General features: G+C 47.2%; 1 protein-coding gene and 1 long non-coding RNA gene across 2 annotated transcripts in view; one reads left to right on the top strand and one right to left on the bottom strand.

The window, feature by feature from the left end:
- The window catches only part of Tcf7l1 (transcription factor 7 like 1), a 143,985-nt gene that overhangs the window by 76,466 nt on the left and 46,753 nt on the right, over positions 1-20,766 (bottom strand). The window lies entirely within an intron of this gene.
- On the top strand, positions 1,284-5,648 carry LOC134471313 (uncharacterized). The gene is made up of 5 exons (XR_010040691.1): positions 1,284-1,546; positions 1,638-1,758; positions 3,095-3,293; positions 4,980-5,051; positions 5,254-5,648. It is a non-coding gene; the product is annotated as an uncharacterized LOC134471313 (long non-coding RNA).

Genomic DNA, 20,766 nt, shown 5'->3' with positions numbered 1-20,766 from the left:
TATCAGATTCCTTCAGCTGAACTTGGCTGTTCGCTGCCTGAACAAATTACATTAACAATACAGAGAAATGTATACAGGGCCTTAAAACTCTGCCGAGCAGGGACCAAAACAAAGACAGCCGTGTCCTAGCAACCTCACTCCCCCCACCCCACAGCCGCCGTGGGCTCTGCCAGGGATTGTAAGCCATTGAGCTCCTCTCTTCTCTGCAAACAATTAGGGACAGAGAAGTCACAATTACAGATGGGATTTACAGCCAAAGGAGCAATCTATAAATCATGGTGCTCCCACCCCCGGCCATTCCCAGCCAGATAATCAGAGCCAGATGTTCGCCACAGCTGCTTCGACATGGGTACACTGTTGGCCAACCCAACATGCTCCTGCTCTGAGAACCAGTGGAGCTCAAGCCAAATAATCTTGCCAAGCCAGAGGGGGCCTCCGCACCCTGGAGCCAGCCCAACTGTAGGAAAAGTTGGGTCGTGTGGGAACTGTTTGTTGGCACAATTATCAAGGTACATATAAGGCTCCATCACTGGCCGGGACCTGAGACTTCCAGTCCAGAGTTCCTTCCAACCTAGCGAGGTTTAGTTAGGGAGGTGACAGTAACAATCAACAGCAGCAGCAGCATCCTTAACCTTTATTGATCACTTGCTGGGTGCTGAGGCACAGCATTAAGAAGCATTTACCCAACACAGAGCTCAGAGAGGGCTGTACAGGCCCAAGGTTAGCAGGTGGCAGAGCAACCACTTAAAGCCAGGCCAGTTTGACCTCAAGGTTCCAACAATCTCACTCAACAGGAGAGGAATGGACAGGCTTTGACGTAGGATACAGGACTAGGACGTTTTCAGCTTACTCTCCGGACTGGCAAACTGGGAAGAGACTTTCAGTAGTTCACTGCTTGGCAAATGGCTGTGTTTTAAATGCATGGAATGAACCAAGTCAGGCTTTTAAGACCTAGGACAATGAAATAGCTAGGTTCAAGTATGGTAAAAGCTAAGACATTCTAAGGGTATGGAGGTGATTCTGTTCAGACTTCTTTGTGCATTAAAAAAAAGCTTTTTTATGTTATACATAGTTTTTTCCTTTTTGGTCTTTTTTTGAGACAAGGTCTCGTTCTTTGGTTCAGGCTATCCATAGTTCTTAAATGCACTGCTTAATTTTCACAGATATCTATATGTATCACCACTAGGTCAAGACATAGGACATTCTAGAACCAATTCTAGAATGTTCTCTCTCATCCCTCTCGTAACAATTGTCTGCCTTCAAGGTAACCACTAGGACCATACATGATTTTGCTTGTTTTGAACCTGAATACATGGATTTTGTGCAGTGCATTTTCAGGGTTAAACCAGAACCTCCCCCCTCCCATCTCCAAACAATCAATAAGAAAAACTTCAGGTAACACAATTAGTCCCTCCTGGTGAGAACAGTTCACAGCATTTTGTAACTGCTCTTCACAGGTCCCTGCTGCTGCTGACTAAGACTGCCTCCACCCTCAAGGGGTCAAGAGGCCCCCCAGCCATGTGTCTTTGGGCAGCGCCCAGTAGAGGTAATCGAATCTGGTAGTAACAAGCTGTGTTTACCCCCTTTGCCACCCATCATCCTTCACGCGCTGACAGCCACCATCTCTCACTACTCAGGAAGTGCAGCGGGGCATGGAGGATGTGCGGAGGCTCTGCAGGAGGAGGATTAATGGGGCTGGAATGCCTGCACTCCCATCATCCCTCACACCTCTCATCAGCCCGAGACCTCAGTGGCTAAGTCAGGGGTGTCCGGCCAAGGACAGTGGTGGGAACATCCCACTAGGGCCAGGTGGCGGGTGGGGGACACCCACTCCCCATCCCCACACAGTGGGGCCGCCTCTCGGGTCCCACCTTGAACTTGGAAATCTGGGTGGAAATGTGTGCAAGATGGGGCGGGGGCGCTGGGGCTACGACGCATTTGAGACCATGCCATCAGGCAAAGCTACAGAAGATCCTGAGAAAGTAAACCACCACTCCTGACGGATGGATGGGGAAAGGCAGGATTTTCTTTCCTTAGCTTGCCTTCTCCCCTCCATCTGAAACTCTCCCTAGAGCCTTGACCTCCCCACTTTCGCTCCTCAGTATCACCCCAATTTCACTTCCCAGGGTGGTTATTTTTAGCTGCACCAAGCACCTGTTTATTTCCATGACTTGTTTAAAATTCTAAATCTGCTGGCACATTAGGACATAGGACACTTCCAAAGGGTCTAATGCTATCAGCCGGAAGTGGTAAATCCTCAGGCACTCAAGCACTCATCCAAGTATTTGTGGCTGACGCATAAATACAGTGACCTTACCTTCCAAACAGAACAGTGGGGCTTGGGATTCCTCGAAGGCTATTTTGGGACATTACTTCTCCGTGCCAGAGTCACTCAAAGAGGTGTCATTTGGATATGGAAACAGTGGTAGAGTTATCTTGATTTATGGGGATCTGATTATTAAAATTCAGAGCTTAAAATCAGCACAGACACCAAAGCCCTGTCCATCCTTGGGTGGTTTCATCTGCCCTGCACTCCTCCTGCGCGTGCATGCACATGCGCACACACACACACCACTGAGCTAGACTCCTCCATTCAAAAAGAGTCTCCTCTGCTAGCTCACAAGGCTTTGGCCTGCTCTGCTGGGGTGAGGCAGGACCTTTAAGCCAGCCCATTTCTAATTCCTCTAATGACACCTGGGGTCTTCTAACTCTTTCCAAGTGAGTGGACCCTACAGGGACTCTTCTGAGCTGTGAGTGTCTCTGTGCTAAGAAGGCCATGTTCTCTCAACCCAGGATCATATCCTTTCGCAGGGGACGAAGATGCTGATGGGAACCAAAGCCCAAACTTAAACACAATTCCCACGGAAACAGGTTTAGGCTTAGGGTTAGGGTTAGGCTTAGAGCAGTAACACTGGATGTGTTCACAGCCACTCAATGCCGCGCCTGCGGTCCTGCCTCCGAGCTCTGACTCTTGCCATCCCTCTGCCTAGCACACTCTCCTCCCTCTCTTGTGCTTCAGGCCCCATTCAGGACAGCTTCCCACAAAACTCCATCAACTCAGGCTGGGATGAGCCTGACTTTCTCCAACCCACAGGTCAAACACATGGATGCTTCCACGGCCAGGAGGAGAATGGCAAGGACGCCAACAGTGGCCACAGGAATGATTACGGGGCACTGCCTATGGCAAGTCCAGCCTTTTACAGAGACTAATCTCCCAGCAAGCCAGAGGACAGGCACCATTGTAGCTCCAACATCCAGAGAGGTCAGGGAACCTGCTCAAGGTATACCAGCAAGTAAGTGGTGGGACCAGGATTGGAACTCAGCCCTCCTCTGGAAGAGGGGTGCCCACAGTCCACCCGAGGGGCTCTGAGAACATTACTGTGCAGGAATTTGAGTTCAGCATTGCTTTTCTTCCAGCTTTTTTATGACAAACCAAAAGTCTGGATTCTTACATGATATTTTTTGACTTTACAAAACCATAGCTGAAAGGGGACAGGGCCAACAGGACACGAGTCACCTCTGCTATAAACAACACACCACGCACCTGCACAGGTATAGCTGTGTCACGTCCCTGTCGGGGACCCGTGGTTTCAGACAGCCCTTCTGCCCTAAATTATATGCTACGTAGGGGCAGCAGGGAGCAGGTCCTATAATTCACACTGTTCTGTGAAATCCTAGCCGGCTCACATCCCTCCTGGGAAGCACAGGGAGAGACTTGCCTTTGCCGAGACCCTGCAACAAGCAAGCCCCCAACGAGGCGTCCCCATCGACCTGCTCATTCAATCCTCACAGAAGGGCAGGAATCCCAATCCAGCTCTGTGTTATACAAACGAAGATCAGGGTGTTCAATCTCCTCACTAACATCACAGACTTTACTGACACCACCACAGCTACATGTCAGCTCCCAGAGCAGATGTAAATAACTGTCCATGTGCTCTGGACAGGAAAACTGACCCCTACATTAATCAGCAACGGTGTAATCATGTTTGAAAGTCCCTGTTGAGACATGCCTGTGTCCCAAGACATGACAAAGTGCTGGTCCTGGATCCCTCACGGCTCAGAGCTCAGACTTATTGCCTGCCTTGAACACCAAACGCTTCCCCGAGAGATGCAGCTTCCCCAGCCGCATTTCCTGAATCCCCACCCAAGAGCCTGGCCCACAGCTGCGCGGCCCAGATGTCTCCAGGAACAGACCAGACCCACCTTGGTCCACACTATTTCCCTGTACAAGGGAAAACGAAAGGACAACCACAGGAGTCACCACCTCATAGGGCTGTGGTCAGAATTAAATCAGTTGAAACCAGCAGACATGGTGGTACATGCCTGTAATTTCAGCACTTGGGGGGCTGAGGCAGGATGATCCCACAAGTTCAAGGCCAGCCTGAACTACATACCAAGACCCTGTCTCCTAACTAAATGACTAACTAAATAAATTGAAACCTAGCTATAAAATGACACCTGGCTTCCTTGTTATTTCTCACGGAAAGAGGAGGCCTTCACAAACAAGAAACGAGGTTTTTGTTTTGGTTTGGTTTAGTTTTTGGTTTTCTTGATTTTATGGGGACAAGGTCTCACCTGGTAGTTCAGGCTGGCCTTGAACTCACTATGTAGCCCAGCCTGGCCTTGAACTTGTGGCGATCTCCCACCTCAACCTCCCAAGTGCTGGGATTACAGGTGTGCACCACCATGCCCGACTAAGCGCCAAGGTTTGGAACAAACCGAGCAAACCCAGCCCTCCACACTGCCATCTGTCCCTTCTACCAATGGCCAGGTGACAGCTCGTCTTCCTCCTTGGAGGCGTCCTGGCTCTGTCTAGCTGTTCACAGTAGGGATTCACTCGGTCCCTCGGGTTTCTAGGCCGCAGATCTGCAGCCATCACTTTGCTTGTTCTTTTTCAGTCTTTACTGTCTTAGCTACAGTGCACAGCTGCAACCCCAGTCATAGCCTTGTGCATCTATCATCTGCTCTTGTCTACACAGGGACAATCTGGAGGCACCGCTGGAAATGCATGCCCGGAGAGAAACCGGACAGTCCTGCCAGCTGCATCTGTGGTGGGCCTGAGGCATCCCCAGCAGCAGGGAAGGGAGGGGAGGAGGCAGGGGTGAGGCAGAGCTGGGATGTCCCCCAGGGCCCCTGACACGACCTGGGATGAAAGAGACCTGTGACGATTATGTCCATGGTAGCTTGGATCCTCCTCTTCTCCAGTGTTTTAGTTACATGAAGATTCAGTTGCTTTTTATTCTTTTAAATCAGATTCCCTGGAAATGAGACTGTGGGACAGACACACAGGAGTAGCAATCATGTCCAAGTCGGGAAATGCAGGACTACAGCAGTGGGTGTCGTTCCCATTGCCTGGGTGCATACAGAGCCTTTCAGACAAACAGAAGAAGGCAACTCTGCTGTGCAGGGACTCCTGTAAAACTACAGCAGATGAAGAGGAAAAGACAATCAAGGGCACGCCAATGAAGCTGAATTCACCAAGCCCAGAATATTTTGAAAAGTAACCTTGTTCTTATTAATTTCATACTGGCTGCAAAGGAGAGGAAGAAAAAAAATACATTGTTTGCAATCCATCACTTGCTCAATAAAAAATGGTCTAAAGATATAAAACTGTGATTTGTAAACAACTTTAAAAAAAATTCCTGGAATTGCCCCATCTACAAAATACGGCAGTTCCTATCATCCCGGCAGCTCTCTGTCCACTGAACCTTGTGGGTTCAGTTTTAAAACGTGTAGCAAAGACTAAAATCGCACTGTATGACACACAAGACACAACTGCATTGTGTGACCTTGTGTGACAAGTTCAACGTAGAACCAGAAACCACTCTGAAAATGGTAAGAATTTAGCTTTTCTGTCATGAGCTGGATGTGGCTCATTCCATCCATAACTTCCTCCAGGGCTCTGGTCAAACTCAGCCTCAGGTAACACCGACAGTGTCCTCTACTCGCCCGCCACCTGCTGTCCTCTGCTCTGTCCTCCACGCAGCACTCATGGGCTGCGGACACGCTGGGCGCGGTCCTGGTCTCTCTCCCCCAGCAGAAGGTTAGCAAGTGACATTCTATTCGCTGCTCAAGGGCCACCTCCAGGCAGCGGCTGGAATGTCACTGTTCTCAAGTATTTGGTGAAAGCATCACTCCAACTGTTCCCCACTTGCTGTTTAGCAGAAGTGACCATGGATGAGACAGTAGTAGATGAACATTTTGTAAATGGAGTAGAAAACAAACAATAGTTTTGCTTTTGCAGCGGAGGTAGATGTGCGTACACAAAATGCAAAGCTATGTTTGAGATGTGAGACTACGGGTGAAATGAACAGAAAAAAGGAGAGACCTATTCAACATGAGGAGACCAGAGAAGTGACATGGAGATGGAGACCCGGGGGCAAGAGGGAGTCACTGGGCAAAGAAGGGGATGAGAAACACACCAGATGTGGGGAGGCTGGGAGGGAGGAGGGTGTTGATTGTGCAGGGAGGAGAGGGCCAGTGAGAGACAAGGACGGGGCAGGACACAGCCATCTGGCAGCAGCTGTACTGTGCGAAGGGCAGGTTGGCAGGAAGGAACTCAGTGGTGACAACCACGCATCGACTCTCTGTTTGCAACATTTACAGAAGCAAGGCACAGACACACCTGTGGTGCATGTTCCTCCCCAAGTTACAAAGGATGCTACGGTGAGTTATTAAAATGTGAGCTGGGGCTGGGGATTTAGCTCAGTGGCATAAGCCCCTGCCTGGTGAGCGCTAGGTCATGAGTTCAATCCTTGGTACAAAAAAAAGAAAGCAAAGGAGCTGAAATTCCTCTGCTTCTGCAGGAATGAGACGCTTCCAACATTTCTGAGCAAATGTTGACATGAGTATCATGCAAAGGTGGCCAAGACAGTTTTGGTGATTGAGTACTATGCAGTCCTTTACTGTCACAAGGACATTTCTGACCAGATAGAGGAGTCAACAGTCACCTTCAGGAGACTGGACTTACTGTATATTGTATTAAAAACAAATTCTTAGAAGACTGGATTGTCCTTTTCACTAGAGTAAAGTATCTCCTACACGTTTGTTTCTTGTGGTTTTCTCCTAAAATCAGAACATTTTAATTAAGAGAGGATCTCCTTTATTGAACTATTAACTTTTTGAAGGGAGGTATTTTTTCTCTGGATTCCCAACACTAAGAACAGTGCCCAGACCATAAGAGACCCTTAAAACACAGTGTGCTGAACAACATCAAAAGACCCTCCCAGTGAGTCCAGATTTTGCTAAATTTGTATCAGCACAAATTCTTCCCGCAATCCAGCATTCAGTATGCAGTAGTTGTAGGATTACAGCTCCAGCATGGGCTTTTCAGAAAATTAAACAAAACAAAATGATTTACCAAGAATACCCAGCTGAGCGCCTAGGAACTGGCAGCCATCAGTCAGTAGTAGGATCACTGTCCTCTAAAATGCATGCAGAACACCATGACTGCTCATGTAGCTTTTGTGCCACACCTTAACCACCTTCAATCAGAATCTTAACTTGGCGTAAAACCACTAACCCACTGGCACGTAGCCAAAGACAGCAGAGATTGCCTGGAAAGAAAACCACAGCAAAAAAAAAAAAAAAAAAAAGAAATCCTGGTCACCAAAGGGCAGCAACAGGCCAAGGTACTGGAGTACAGGTGGGAGAGCTGCCACCGACTTCCCCATGAAGTAGATCTAAGTCACAGGCACTGTGACTTGGGTCTCAAGCCCTTCAGCCAAGGCTCGAGGCCCCACAAAAGAGATCTGATGTCCTACGATACAGAGGAGCTGTAACTCACAGACATCATACAAAGAAGACTGCCAGCCTGTGCTGGGTGACAGGTGCTGAGGGAGGCATCCCGCTGGGCAACAGACTTCATCAATGACTTCACCCCCAGTGTTCAATAAGGGGTAACATTTGGTTTTTCCAGAATATCAGCTGTTGTAAAAACTGCTCAAGAGGGGGCTGGAGGTTTAGCTCAGTGGCATAAGCGCCTGCCTTGCAAGCAGGCAGTCGTGAGTTCCATCCCTGGTACCGATAAAAAGAAAGAAGACAAAAAAAAAAAAACTGCTCAAAATTGGAGAGAACCACTTGGAGACTGCCTATGAATAAAGAGGATCAAAGGATGGGGTCACCATCCATCCTAACTCTGGCCTAGTGTTCCATGAACCAACATGACACCCAGGTGCAGAGATCACCTGCCTGTCTGCATACAAACCCATCTCCGAGCGGGCTCTAAACACACAGCTCACCTGCGAACCTCAGCTCTCGCTGCTCCAGCTCCGAGATGCTCCATGCTAAGAGAAAAATACTAACCCAGCCTCAAGATCTTCATTTAAAATGCATTTTTATTGACTTTCCAGCAATAGAACCTACATTGACTGTTCTAAAAACAACCTGAAACATGACTCAAATTTAGAAAACGAAATTCTCCTAATTCCATTTGACTTTCAGGTAGTTTTCTAATGCCTAAAGAAAATAAAGAAAACAAACCTAGTAACAGCTTCACAAATATTCCTTTCTACTTTAAAGGAAACACCAAAAAAGGCATAATTTCTGCCCAATGGATTAATTTAACTTTAAAAAGTCAATGAGGACATTAGAAAAATATCACTCCAGTACTGGTCATGGAAGTGTAATTTCAGAAAGGCTTTTTAGAGTTGGGATTTTGGCAAAATCAGGATTTAAGATGCACATAGATGATTAGACTCCATAAATCTATTAGAGATCTAGAATTTTGGAGGAGGGTATCAGGGATCAACCTCATGACATTGCACTTTCCAGGCAGGCACTTATGCCACTGAGCTAAACCCCCAGCCCTAGAGACCTAGGATAAAGAAAGATTAGATGGTAGCCACATGCTGATGTGTACAAGAATCTATTTTTTTAAAAATGTTTATCAATATATGAATGGTACATGATGTACCTTTACTATGGAACACAACACAGTAGCTAAGAATATGAGATGCTTGCAATCTCAGCACTTGGAAGGCTGAGGCAAGGAGGAGGATCATACAAAGTAAGCCTGGGCAAAGCAGGATCCTATCTGGAAAAGAAGAAAAAAATGGATTTAAAAAAAAAAAGCATAAAGTAGACCCATATGCACCAATCTGGAAAGGTCTCTGAGATACCTTGTTAAGTAAAAGAGATACACAATCAAATATGAATATAATCCTATTAAAATACACAAAATAATATAGTATAGTCACAGTGTATGTACATTTCAGTTCAGCCAGGAAAAACACACTGAAAATTTAATAGCATGGAATGAACTTGGCAGAGATAGAAAGAGGAAGAGAAATTTTTATTTTTCTTGTTCTGTGTGCATCTCTTAATAACATTAGCATGTATTGTTCTACTAAGCGTAAAGAGTTATGACACAAAATCTTTAATCCAGTTGATGAATTGAGCACGGCATGAGACAAGGATCCAGCTCCCCACTCCCTCTCAGGCCTGCACCTCTTTATGAGCCTTTTCCGATTATTACATCATTATCACTTGCTGTCACTTTATGGGATGCTTTAGCTGTTTTTCAAAACTCTTAAAAGCATTTTTTTTTTTTTTGGAGATACGGTTTCACTATGCAGTTCAGGCTTACCTTGCACTTAACTCTATAGCCTAGGCTGGCCTTGAACTTGCAGTGATTCTCCTGCCTCAGCCTCCCAAATGCTGGGGTTAGAGGTGTGTACCACTATACCTGGCAAAAGCATCTTTTAATTACTTCAGCTTTCTAAATTTTTAATGCATCTGAAATTTATTTTTCTTCTTTTGTATGTATGCATTATTTTTTATTTTGGTACTGGAAATGTATGTATTTTTTTAGAGACAGGGTCTTCTTTTGTGGTTCAGGTTGGACTTGAACTCACTATGTAGCCCAGACTGGCCTCTGGCAGTCAGACAGACTGGAGATCCTTCTACTTCAGCCTCCCAAGGGCTGGGATTACAGGTGTGCACCACCACACGTGGCTTTATTTTCTTTCATGGACTACATTTTCCATTTAATTTTGAGCCTGATGTACTGGTAATCTGAATTCAGCTACTCCTTGGCCATCTTTCCATCCAAGAATTAAACTATTTAAAAATATTAGCAGGCATGTTGGTGTACACCTACCATCCCTGCTACTCAGGAGGCTGAGGCAGGAGAATCACTTCAAGTTTGAGGTCAGGCTGGGCAACTTACTGAGATCATGTCTTAAAATAAGAAAATAAAAAGGGCTCATGATATAACAACACTACAGTGCTTGTCCATCATACATAAGGCTCCAGGTTCAGTCTCCATTATAGAAGAAGGAAGGCCCAGAGCAGAGGGGCAGGACAGGAGGAAAAGGAAGAAAAAGGCCTGAGTTGGCATTTCAGTCACGGCAGGCTACGCAGTTCTGGGCATGTCAGTGTTAAGATCCACCTAAGACCTCAGAGATAAGTTCTAGCTTTCTTCCTTCTCTTTTTCTCTAAGACAGGTTTCACTATGCACGGCAGGCTGGCCTCGAACACACTATAATCCTGCTGCCTCAGCCTCTGGAGTGCTGGGATTACAGCTGTGTGCCACCATGCCTGGCCCAGTTCTAGCTTTTGAATGTTAGAAATGCTGTTAGAAACACGACAACGCACTGCAACCTTTCCTAAGAGTTAGGAGAAACTTTAGGCTCCCTTAACCTTACAGTCACATTGTTTTCCCTTTAACTGAAACCTCATGGTACCTGAAGTTCCTTACACTGCTCCGGGCTGGAGCGCCTAAGTGCCCGGTCTGCACTGACACTCTCATATTACCACCGTCTTGCACAGAATACACTAGAGCCTATCTCTTTGTGGGTGGTGAAACAGCCTCACATTATATACAAAAACCAACTCAAAATCGATAAAGATCTAACACATAGGAGTAAAATCATAACTTAGAGGTAACCTCAGGTGCGTTTCATGACCTAAGATTTTGCAGTGGTTTCTTAGATACGATGCCTGATACCTAAATGACAACATAGGAAGTAGGTAAGTTGGATTTCATCAAAGTTAAGACTTTCATGCTTCAGGGGACACTTTCAAAAATAAATAAATGAATAAATAAGCCGTAGAATGGGAGATAATATTTGTAAATCGTATCTCTGGTAAGAATCCAGTGTTCGGAACACATGAAAAACTGTAATTCAGCAATAAAAAGATAACCCAATTTTAAAAGGTAAAAAGACTCAAAATACACTTTTCTTAAAGATGACATACCATTTTATAAGTGGAGCATTAAAAAATAATTAAGATGTGTTATGCACATATACCAACTTCCCAAAATGAATGCAATTATTATATTACTATACAAGTACTAATTATTAAGTTAATACTTATACGTATATAGGTATTAATTAGTATATAAGTACTAATAACATTTTTTAAATCTAAAAAATAAAACTGTTATGCACCAAAAAGGGACATATACTAAGAGCCAACAGGCACATAAAAGTGTTCAACAATGGGGCTGGGGATTTAGCTCAGTGGCATAAGTGCCTGCCTTGCAAGCAGACAGTCCTGAGTTCAATCCCTGGTACCGATTGGAAAAAAAAAAAAAAAAAAAGTGTTCAACATCATTAGCTAACAGGGAAATGCAAACCAAAGTACAGTAACACACTGCTTCACGCTCAAAGTACAGTAACACACTGCTTCACGCTCACTGGGAGAGACAGTAACGAGTGTGGATGGAGATGCAGCAGAACTGGATCCCTCACCCACTACAGCACCAGTGGGAACCAGAGCATCTCTTCTGGAAAACACAATGGCGACGCTTTGCCTGATTAAATATAGAGTTACTACTCTATGACCCAGCACTCCCACTTCAAGGTAAATCTTCAAGCCACCTGAAGCTGGATGTAGACACAAAACTTATGGTGAATGTTCACAGCAGTACTGCTCATAGTAGCCAAAAAGCAGAAACAATCCAAATATCTATCAGCTAATGAAAGGATAAACAAAATATGGTATATATACAGGGCAGTATTATCCAGCCACAAAAAAAGAATGCGTACTGATTCACACTATAATGTGAACCACTGAAACCATTACTGCTAAGAGAAAGAAGCCAGTCACAAAAGACCACATGTTGTATGATTCCATTTGGGCAAAATGTCCAGAAAGGCAACTCCACAGAGACAGAAAGCTGATTTGTGGTTGCCAGGGGTTGGAGGAAGGAGATAAAGAGGAGCGACTGCTAATGGCTATGGCTTTCTGTTCAGGGTAATGAAAATGTTCCGGAATTAGTGGTGAGAGTTACACAACTCTGAACACACTCAAAGCACACGACCGCACACTTTAATAAAGGGGTGAATTTTATGGCATGTGACTTTATCTCAATAAAATCAATATCTATTAAGGAAAACAATAGAAAAAATAATGATCTTGCACAACCTATCTGGAAAGAAGCCTGAATCTTCAAATCCAACTAGTTTACCCCAAACAATGTTTCCTACCCTGGCTGCCCATTAGAACCACTCGGGGAGCTTTTAAAAACACACAGCTGCCTGGCCTTCCTTCCCAGAGCTTAGGATTTAATTACTCTAGGGTGGAGTTCGGGGACTGGTGTTTTCCAGAAGCACCCGGCTGAAGCTAATGTGGAGCCAGGGCTGAGAACCGCTGCCCTAGAATCCGAGCGTTGCAAGCAGTCCCTGGTGTTGGTTTAGGTATCTGCAATTTTATCCTTTCTTGTAAACACGAGGCAGACAAAATTCTCAATGGCTCTGTTTCTGGTAATTAGAATTCAGGAAAATTTGGATTTTTATTTTATTGTCTCTTCCACATTTTTTTTTTAAGATCAGTGGATTGCTACTTTATAGACGGGAATCCAGTGGACAACATGACCCAGATGCACACTGAGGTCACCATGCCCAGCTGGGAAGAAGTCGGATTATGGTGCCATCCTTGGGAGCCATCACGCACTGGGGACACCCTCAGCGCCCTGGCATTGGCAAAAGGAACAGGAAGGCTGGGTGCCACAGCCTCAGAGCCTGGGCAGACGGTGAACTCAGGGTTCCACCTTGTGAATTTGTAGAATGGCCCTTCTTCCTCTTGTGTCCCCACCTCACCCTCCAAACAACCCAGCCCATTTTCTTTACAGGGTGAAAAGTGACATTTGTCACCTCACTTATCCTGACCCTGCTCATCTCACTTTGTTTTCCCCTCAGCCCACAAAACCTCATCACATTTGCAGTAGGCTCCCACTCATTCCCGAACCCCAAAGCCGTTTCCCATCAGCAGTCCTGACCACTGTGGGCTGGTCATTAGTCTGTCTGTGGGAGGCTGACCGGCCCCCCACCAGCTCCTGACTGTGGGAAATTCTTCAGGATCCGTGACCCTCGGGCTTCCCCAGCCCAGGACCAAGGATGCCACTGCCACCTCTCCAGGCTCCTGCGCTTTGCTCCTCATCCTGCTCGCTGGCTCCAAAGCACACAGACAGTGGGATTTGGGTTCTTGTTTTGTTGAGTAATCGCTCAGCGATTTTCAAGGCAGTTCCCTGGCTCCTCCATCCCACTTTCTCACTTACTCAGCTGTTTTATAAGTTGAATTCTAATCTGAGTTTCTTCACAATGTCGCCTTTCACGGAAAGCTAATAAAATCCCAAACAGGAAATTCAGGAGTAGCGGAGATACCACGTGACTGTAAGCTAAGGTTGTTGGTCAACTTGATTTGGTTTCCAGCTCGCCTGCCATCTGAGGGCTTCAGTCCCTCGCCCGGCTGCAGGGCAATAAAGAAGGCCTTTGTCTTTCCTGGCGGGAGCTTGTCCAGACCCTCCTCTTCCGAGGGGTCTTGCACACAGTGCTGCACAGCTCGGCACCACTGTACCACTGCTCCACCCTGCCAAGCCCGCCCCTTCCTCCCTCCTGCTCTGGGTCCCAGCCTGGCCCCCCACTCCCAGCTCCTAGAGCAGCCGTCTCTATGCCACAGGGTGAGCAACACCCTGGCTCCTCTGTGACCCTGGCTTCTTATCTGTCACCTGGCCAGGTGGGGTCCAGGGATGGCCACTGCACACCCAGGAGGCTGCTTACACTCATAGGCAAGGAAAAGTTTTGAGCAAAACCTTATTCAAATCCCCAACATAAAAACCAAATAAATGTGCGGGATGAAGCTATCCTGTTGCACTGAGCCTTTGCTATGGCTTGGAGTGGTCTGGGTCAGCTGTATCATGTGGGGCCATTTTAGAACTCTGTTTTTACCACAGGAGTCTTGTTTTGTTTTGTTTTTCCTAGGCCTGGGAATTGAACTCAGGACTTGCACTTGCCAGGCAGGCACATGTGCCGCTGAGCCATACCCCTGGCCCTGACCACAGGGATCTGCAAAACATCTTCATTTCCACAGAGAAGTGGCAGCCAATGCTAACGGATTTTCAGTAGGCTGCTCTTTGATCTGAGAGTGGTCTCTAGTTATATGAGCCTTCAGTGGCCTCCCTTTCACTACTGTCCCTATTTGTGGACTCCCTGCCACTTTGTCTCAGTACTACAGGTAGCTATAGTGGCCCTTTGAAGTGAGATTCTCCCACCAAGAATGCATTTGTTTGGGTGGGTATCGTGATACCTAACTAATCCTAGCACTTGGGAGGCTGAGGCAGGAGGATCACTGTGAGTTTTTTGAGGCCAGCCTGGGTTATGTAGTGAATTTCTAATAATAATAATAATAATAATAATAATAATAATAATAATTTTTTAAAAAATGAATGCTTTGGAGGTAGGGATTTAACTCAGCGGCATAAGCACCTGCCTTGCAAGCAGATGGCTATGAGTTCCATCCCCAGTACCAAAAAAAAAAAAAAGACTGATTTTTGTTCAACTGATCTAACAGTTAAAATACTGGTAGAAACATTTTGTTTCAGGGTAGAACCATTAAAATTATAATATCAGAAAGAACGACAGAAAACTGACACATGGAAATTACCAGCCAGGTTCTCTTCTCAGCATTCTGCCTGTACTTATGTGCTGTCACCCTCCTGTGATAGGTGAAATGATGCACGGGGAGGCTGAGTGACATGCCCACAGTCTCACCAGAGGGCACACAGGAGTCATGCCCACCCCCTGGAACTGGCAGTGACTCTGTTTCCCGAGCTACGCAGTACCTTCCCCATCACAAGCAGCAGTGCAGGCAGAAGCTCCCCGAAGTTTGTAATCAGCACATGGTGAGCCTTGGGGTGCCTGGTGCCAAGCCCACAGGGCCACGTGTGAGGGAGGATGATGTTCAGAGAGGAGACGGCTGTGTGCTTGACTGCTGGACAGAACTGGGGCTCAGCTGCGGGCTGCCCCCACACTGACAAGAAACTCCACTGGGGACAGAGTAGCAGGGGGACCCTGGAGGCCTCAGAATGAGACCCAGAAGGGTTGGGTCCCGCACCAGCGGTCTCCAGTATGCTCACCTGCAAGACATTTACTTGGCATGTTTTATTTTGTTTCCATTTTTACATGCTGAGCATAAGATTTTTTAAAAAATTAATTCCGGTGTTTGAGAAACACCCCCAACCACCAGACCCGCAGCAGAGAGTCTGAAATCACCTGATGACATCGCAGGCCTCTGGGTCTGACTCAGAGAGCAGCTTACACATGTGGGGACAGCACCGCTCCTGCAGCTCTGCCCTCCAGCCTCTGGTCCAGGTCCCAGTGGGAGCCCTAATTCTCGCTTGTGTCTTCAGAAGGAACCCCGACTCTGAGCACAATCACATGCAGCAGACCCAGGCTCCTCACCTTCCTCTGACACAGGCCATGCCTCTGCTCTTCTGCACTGCTCAGCAGAGAGCCACCCCCGCCTGCACAGGTTCAGGCTAGTGCTTACTTTCTTCTGCCTACTGTGTCTGGGGACACCTCATGAGGCTGCAGAAAAGCCCCTCTTTGCTGATCTCCAGCCAGCTGATACATGGTATCTGCAACTAAGGCCTTACTGAAAAAAAAAAATAAAAACATGCAGAGTGGCATTCACTGCGTTTCAATTCCAGCCTTTTCTTTTTTAAGAGAGGGTCTTATGACATAGCCCATGCTGGCCCTGAACTTGCGACCTTTCTGCCTGAGCCTCCAGAGTAGCTGGGATTCTATGCAGGCACCACCATGCCTGGCGTCTCTGTCTCTCTGTCTCTCTGTCTCTGCCTCTCTCTCTCTGTCTCTCTCTCTCTCTGTGTTTAAAAAAAGAAAACAGGTCCTTATATGCTGATAGATGCTGAAGCCAAGGTTTCTTGAGCATTTACAGTACCAGGCACTGTTCTCGGTCAAATTTTGTGGTGTCTTCACAAAACCCCATAAGGTCTGGACTGTTATGATTGTCATTTTACAGATGAGACAACAGAGGCGTAGAAAAGAGTAAGTAACCTGCCGCAGGTGACAAAGGTAGGACAGAGCCCACCTGTTACCATCAGGGTGGGATGTGCAAAGCTGAAGCAAGCCTCTAAAGTGTTCTTGCTTTGAATCCTTCACAGTAAGAACTATCCACACAGCAGGGTGTGGTGGCACAAGCCTGTAAGCACTCTGGGATGCTGAGGCAGGAGGATCACAAGTTCAAGCCCAGCCAGGGCAAACTAATGAGACCTCGTCTCAAAATAAAAAGGCCTGGGGCTAGAGCTCAGAATGTGAGGTCTGGTTCAACTCCTAGCACCACCGAGAAACTCCCCCCAAATCATGCATTACCTTTAGACAGAGCAGTACTTTGGCAGGGATTAGACTTGAACCAGCAGTTTGTAAACTCAAAGTCACTGCAACAGTGACTCCACAACGAGTGGCAGAGTTTTGTTGCCACTGCCCAAAGATTGAACAGGAACTGGTTCCGAATCTCCCTCAAGGGTTTTCCTCCCTGATCTATAGATAAGGCTCCCCAGAGTCTGTGGTGAGAAGATGCACAATGGTGACTGCTTAGGTCACAACAGCTATTTACCCTGGGCTCAGGGGAGCGGCTGGGAGCACAAACTCTATACATCCTTTAGTGTGGCTGGCCTCACAGAGGATCCTACCACACCCAGCGTCCTCTGTACGTCCACCCGGCCTAACTCTCCTACCTTGCAGTTCCCATTGTCCGGGATCAAAGTCAGAGATGCTTCTCTTGGCCACTGTCTCAAAGGTGGTCCCTCCGGGGCTGTGAGGAGGTGCCCGGCTGGAAGGACCTTCCTCCCTCAGCTTATTTGCTGTCCTCTCTGCTCTTAGAAGTCTTCATCCTTCCACTCGAGGTCCCCATGCTGAGTTCTCCTCCTCTTCCCTGTCTCCCTCATCTTGTCACATTCCCCACCCCCAACTCTCACACACAAGGGCCTTTCCTCTACATAGAGAATTTCTTTTTAATTCTGAAAAACTGTCAGACTAACAGAAAAGCTGCAGTAGTCAAATGAACTCTATGCCCTTCACCAAACACCCTCAAATATTAATAATTACATTTGCACCCCCTCTCTATTTTTTCTCTGTCTCTTGAGAGAGTAAGATGCACACAGCTATGTGCTTTACCTCTTCAGTATGCATTTCCTAAAAAAATTCCAGGTGAATCACCGAATCAGGAAATTAACATTGATACAATACAATCTATGATTTATGACTTTATTCAAATGCTGCCAGGTTCCCTAATTGCATCCTTTAGAGCAAAGGGCAGGGCAGGAACAAAAAAATAAACACCCACAGCTCAGGATGCATCCAGATAGAGTATCACTTAGACTGAACTTAGAATTATCGCAGTATCCAGACTGGGCAAGGTATGCACCTTCCTTCTCTGGGCTCCAACCCTGTCACCTGCAAGGATGAAAGGACAGAAGCCAGGGCCTCGAGCCCAACAGCTCTATGGATGGAAGGTGATCAGCCTGTGGGGTCACAGCTACCAGAGGGACCTTAACTGCTCCCAGGTATAATAGATACAGTTCATTCAACAGAAAAAATAAAATGCTAATTTTATCAAGTGCTTACAGAATTAGATCGGTTAGAGGTCTGTGTCATACACAAACCAGCTTGCGGGGCTTCATGGTTCCCCAAGTTCCCCCAGGATGTAACTTGGGGTAGGAATGAGGAGAGCAAGATGAGGAATCTCTCTGGGCTGAAATAGGATCCCTGGGGTGGGGCTGGCCGGTAAAGCTCCAAACACAGCCAGCCACCCCCTGGCTCACGGTGGTGGTACCGGATGCAACACAGGGCCATATGGCTGGGACACTCCACTCACATGCAGCTCACATACAGCACAGAGCATCGAGACAGAAGAGTGATAGACTCTGGGACCACAGTGAAAAAATCAAGCTGCGCCAATTCCCATCTGCAAAACTAATACTCTTAGTGGCCTCGCATTGAAGTCGTGTCTCTTCCCTCTAGGATCTGAACGTGAAATCTCTTCTCTACAGGAATCTGGCCACCTGTAAAGATGAAGCTGGTGGTTTCCATGCATGAAACGGAACCATGGTGTACAGGGCACATGCCCAGGGCCAGCTGACTTTGCAGGGGGTGCTACGCATGTCACAGCAGAGAAGCTCCCTGCAGGGGCGGGTCTTGGGCTGAGCTGGCACAGGATCCAGATCTGTGAGACCTGACAGTGCCTGTCCCTCCAGAAGAACTGACAGGCTGAAACCAGGGTCCGGCTAAGTAGATCCACACCCCGCAGCTTTCCCCTGCGGTCCTCAGTGCAGATGCATCACTGCAGCTGCTGAAAGTTTGGAAAATGTTTCTATATAGTGTGTTACATTTCCTCAACTAAATCATGAGGCTCTTTAAGATTTCTTTAAGACATCTACTGTGGTCCTCAAAAGATGTGTCTCCTTTACTTACTTTTTGTTGTTTGTTTGAGACAGGTTCTTGACGTGTAGTTCAGACTGGCCTTGAACTCACTATGTAGCGCAGGCTGGCCTTGAACTCACCATGATGGTCCTCCTATTTCAGCCTCCCGAAGGCTGAAACTATAGGCATGTGCCACCATGTCCAGCTTATGCCTTTTTCCCTAACTCTTAAAATTGGAAAGAAAAATTACAAACAAATGGTCTGTTGCTTGAAGCATCTCTTTGATACAGGTCCAATCCCCTTACCATGGAATTCACCTTGGGAGGCCACTTAGTATTTCTGAGGCAGATATTGCATCTGCAAAGAGGCATAAAAATCTCTCCCACCTTACAGTGCTTCCCACATTTGTAAGTGCACACTTGTATGTACTTTACAAATATGCATACACATGTACTTCAGCTCACGTCAAATGAAGCATTACGTACAAAACACTTAGCCTGGTAAATTCCCAATAAACACAAGATGCTGGTATTCTGCTACAACTGTGACTTGTAGCTGCTCCAATCATCAAATACAATTTTGTAAAGCAAAGGCTCCTTGGCATCTTGGCCTGCATTTTTTTGCTGCCCCCACATCCCAGGCATGGTCCTAGAATACCTGACCCATAGTGAGGACACAAGCCAGTCTTGAAGGTGCTGGTTGCCCAGTGGTACAAACTGCTGGGAGTCAACCAAGTCCGCAGCTCCAAATCCACATCCACCAACACCTAAGTGCACCCAGTGTGGCCTCTTGCTGTGGGCTGCAGAGACCTGGGGCTCCTTACAAAACTTCTCAAATGCTAGACGCAGAACAGCCCTTCTCTATGGCCACTTCCCACCCTGAAAATGTCCTCTGTCCCTTTAGCCTCAAATTTCACTGTCCTTGAAATGATCTCAGCCTCTCCAGTAGGATGTCACACCCTGAGAAGTAGGAAAAAAGTGCATCAGGTGCACCTTGAGGCAAAGGGAGGCCACAGCAGCCACTGAATTCACTCATTCGACAAACACTTATTGAGTGCCTTAGGTATGCGGCCCATAAAGATGGAAAGACAAGGTCTCTATTCTTAGCAGGGGTAACGGCTGAAGGTCAGAGCCAAAGATAAGCTCCACCAGGCCTGCACTTGCTCATCCTTCCCCCTTCCAAAGTATCCCCAAATCCAGCATGAATGAACCCCATATGGCCGTCCAGGGTCACCCCTCTGGGCTCAGTCTGGACTCTGGGCTCCTCGGAACAATCAGGGGCTCCCAGAGGCAGGCGGGGCAAGCGCATTCTCATGTGCAGGGCCCACAGCGTCCCTCTCAGCTGATTGTGTCCAGGCAGCCGGGTCCAGAGGCGCATGAATGCTCCTGAATGGGCCCATTCAGCCTGATGGACAGGAGCTGAAAGCCGCACACACACAAAAGCCACTGGGCAGCCGGGAGGGCTGAAGCCCGGGTTTGCCCACGGGAAGGGAAGGCATCCAACCACAAAGACCAGCGTGAAGACTTCTCTCCTCTTTCAATGGCATCCTCTGGCTGCCAGTTACAGAGTGCCAGCCTCCGCCAGCAGAGGGTGGACACCCCTGGAAAAGCCGCAGGCAAGGCTCACAAATGTGTACCCAACAGACAAACCACTAAAGCCCTCTCCTAGCAAGATGAGGAGCTGGGCCAAAGCAGCCAAAGGCGTCTCCCTGTGCCCATCTCCACCCTGTGTGAGGCGCATTCCTGACACCCACGGTGACCTTTAAGGACTCCGGCTGACCTGAGATTGTTTAACATGTCACCAAGAAAAATGACCTCGAAAGGGCCTGGCCAATATTTAAATGAGGACTGCAGAGCCTCTGTCCCCTTCTTGGGTCACTCGTTCCGTATATTCCAGGAAGAAGAAGAAGAAGGAAGAAGAAAAGAGAAAGAAAATCCCTGAAATGACACTTGTATTTTTAGCAAGACCCAGAAGTGGGGGAGAACCACCCACCTGGAATTCTTTTAATTGCTTGGGGGGAAGGGCAGGCTGCTTACTGGAGAGGAGCAGGGAAGTCTGTTTACACTGTTGCACACAATATTTTAAGTTCACAGGCAGGCGA

The sequence above is a fragment of the Cavia porcellus genome, unplaced genomic scaffold (genome assembly GCF_034190915.1).
Source record: "Cavia porcellus strain 051 isolate PalLab524CR breed Dunkin Hartley unplaced genomic scaffold, mCavPor4.1 scaffold_18, whole genome shotgun sequence".
NCBI classification, from domain to species: domain Eukaryota; kingdom Metazoa; phylum Chordata; class Mammalia; order Rodentia; family Caviidae; genus Cavia; species Cavia porcellus.
Note: the sequence above shows the minus strand (reverse complement) of the source record. Positions and strands in the feature narration are given on the sequence as shown.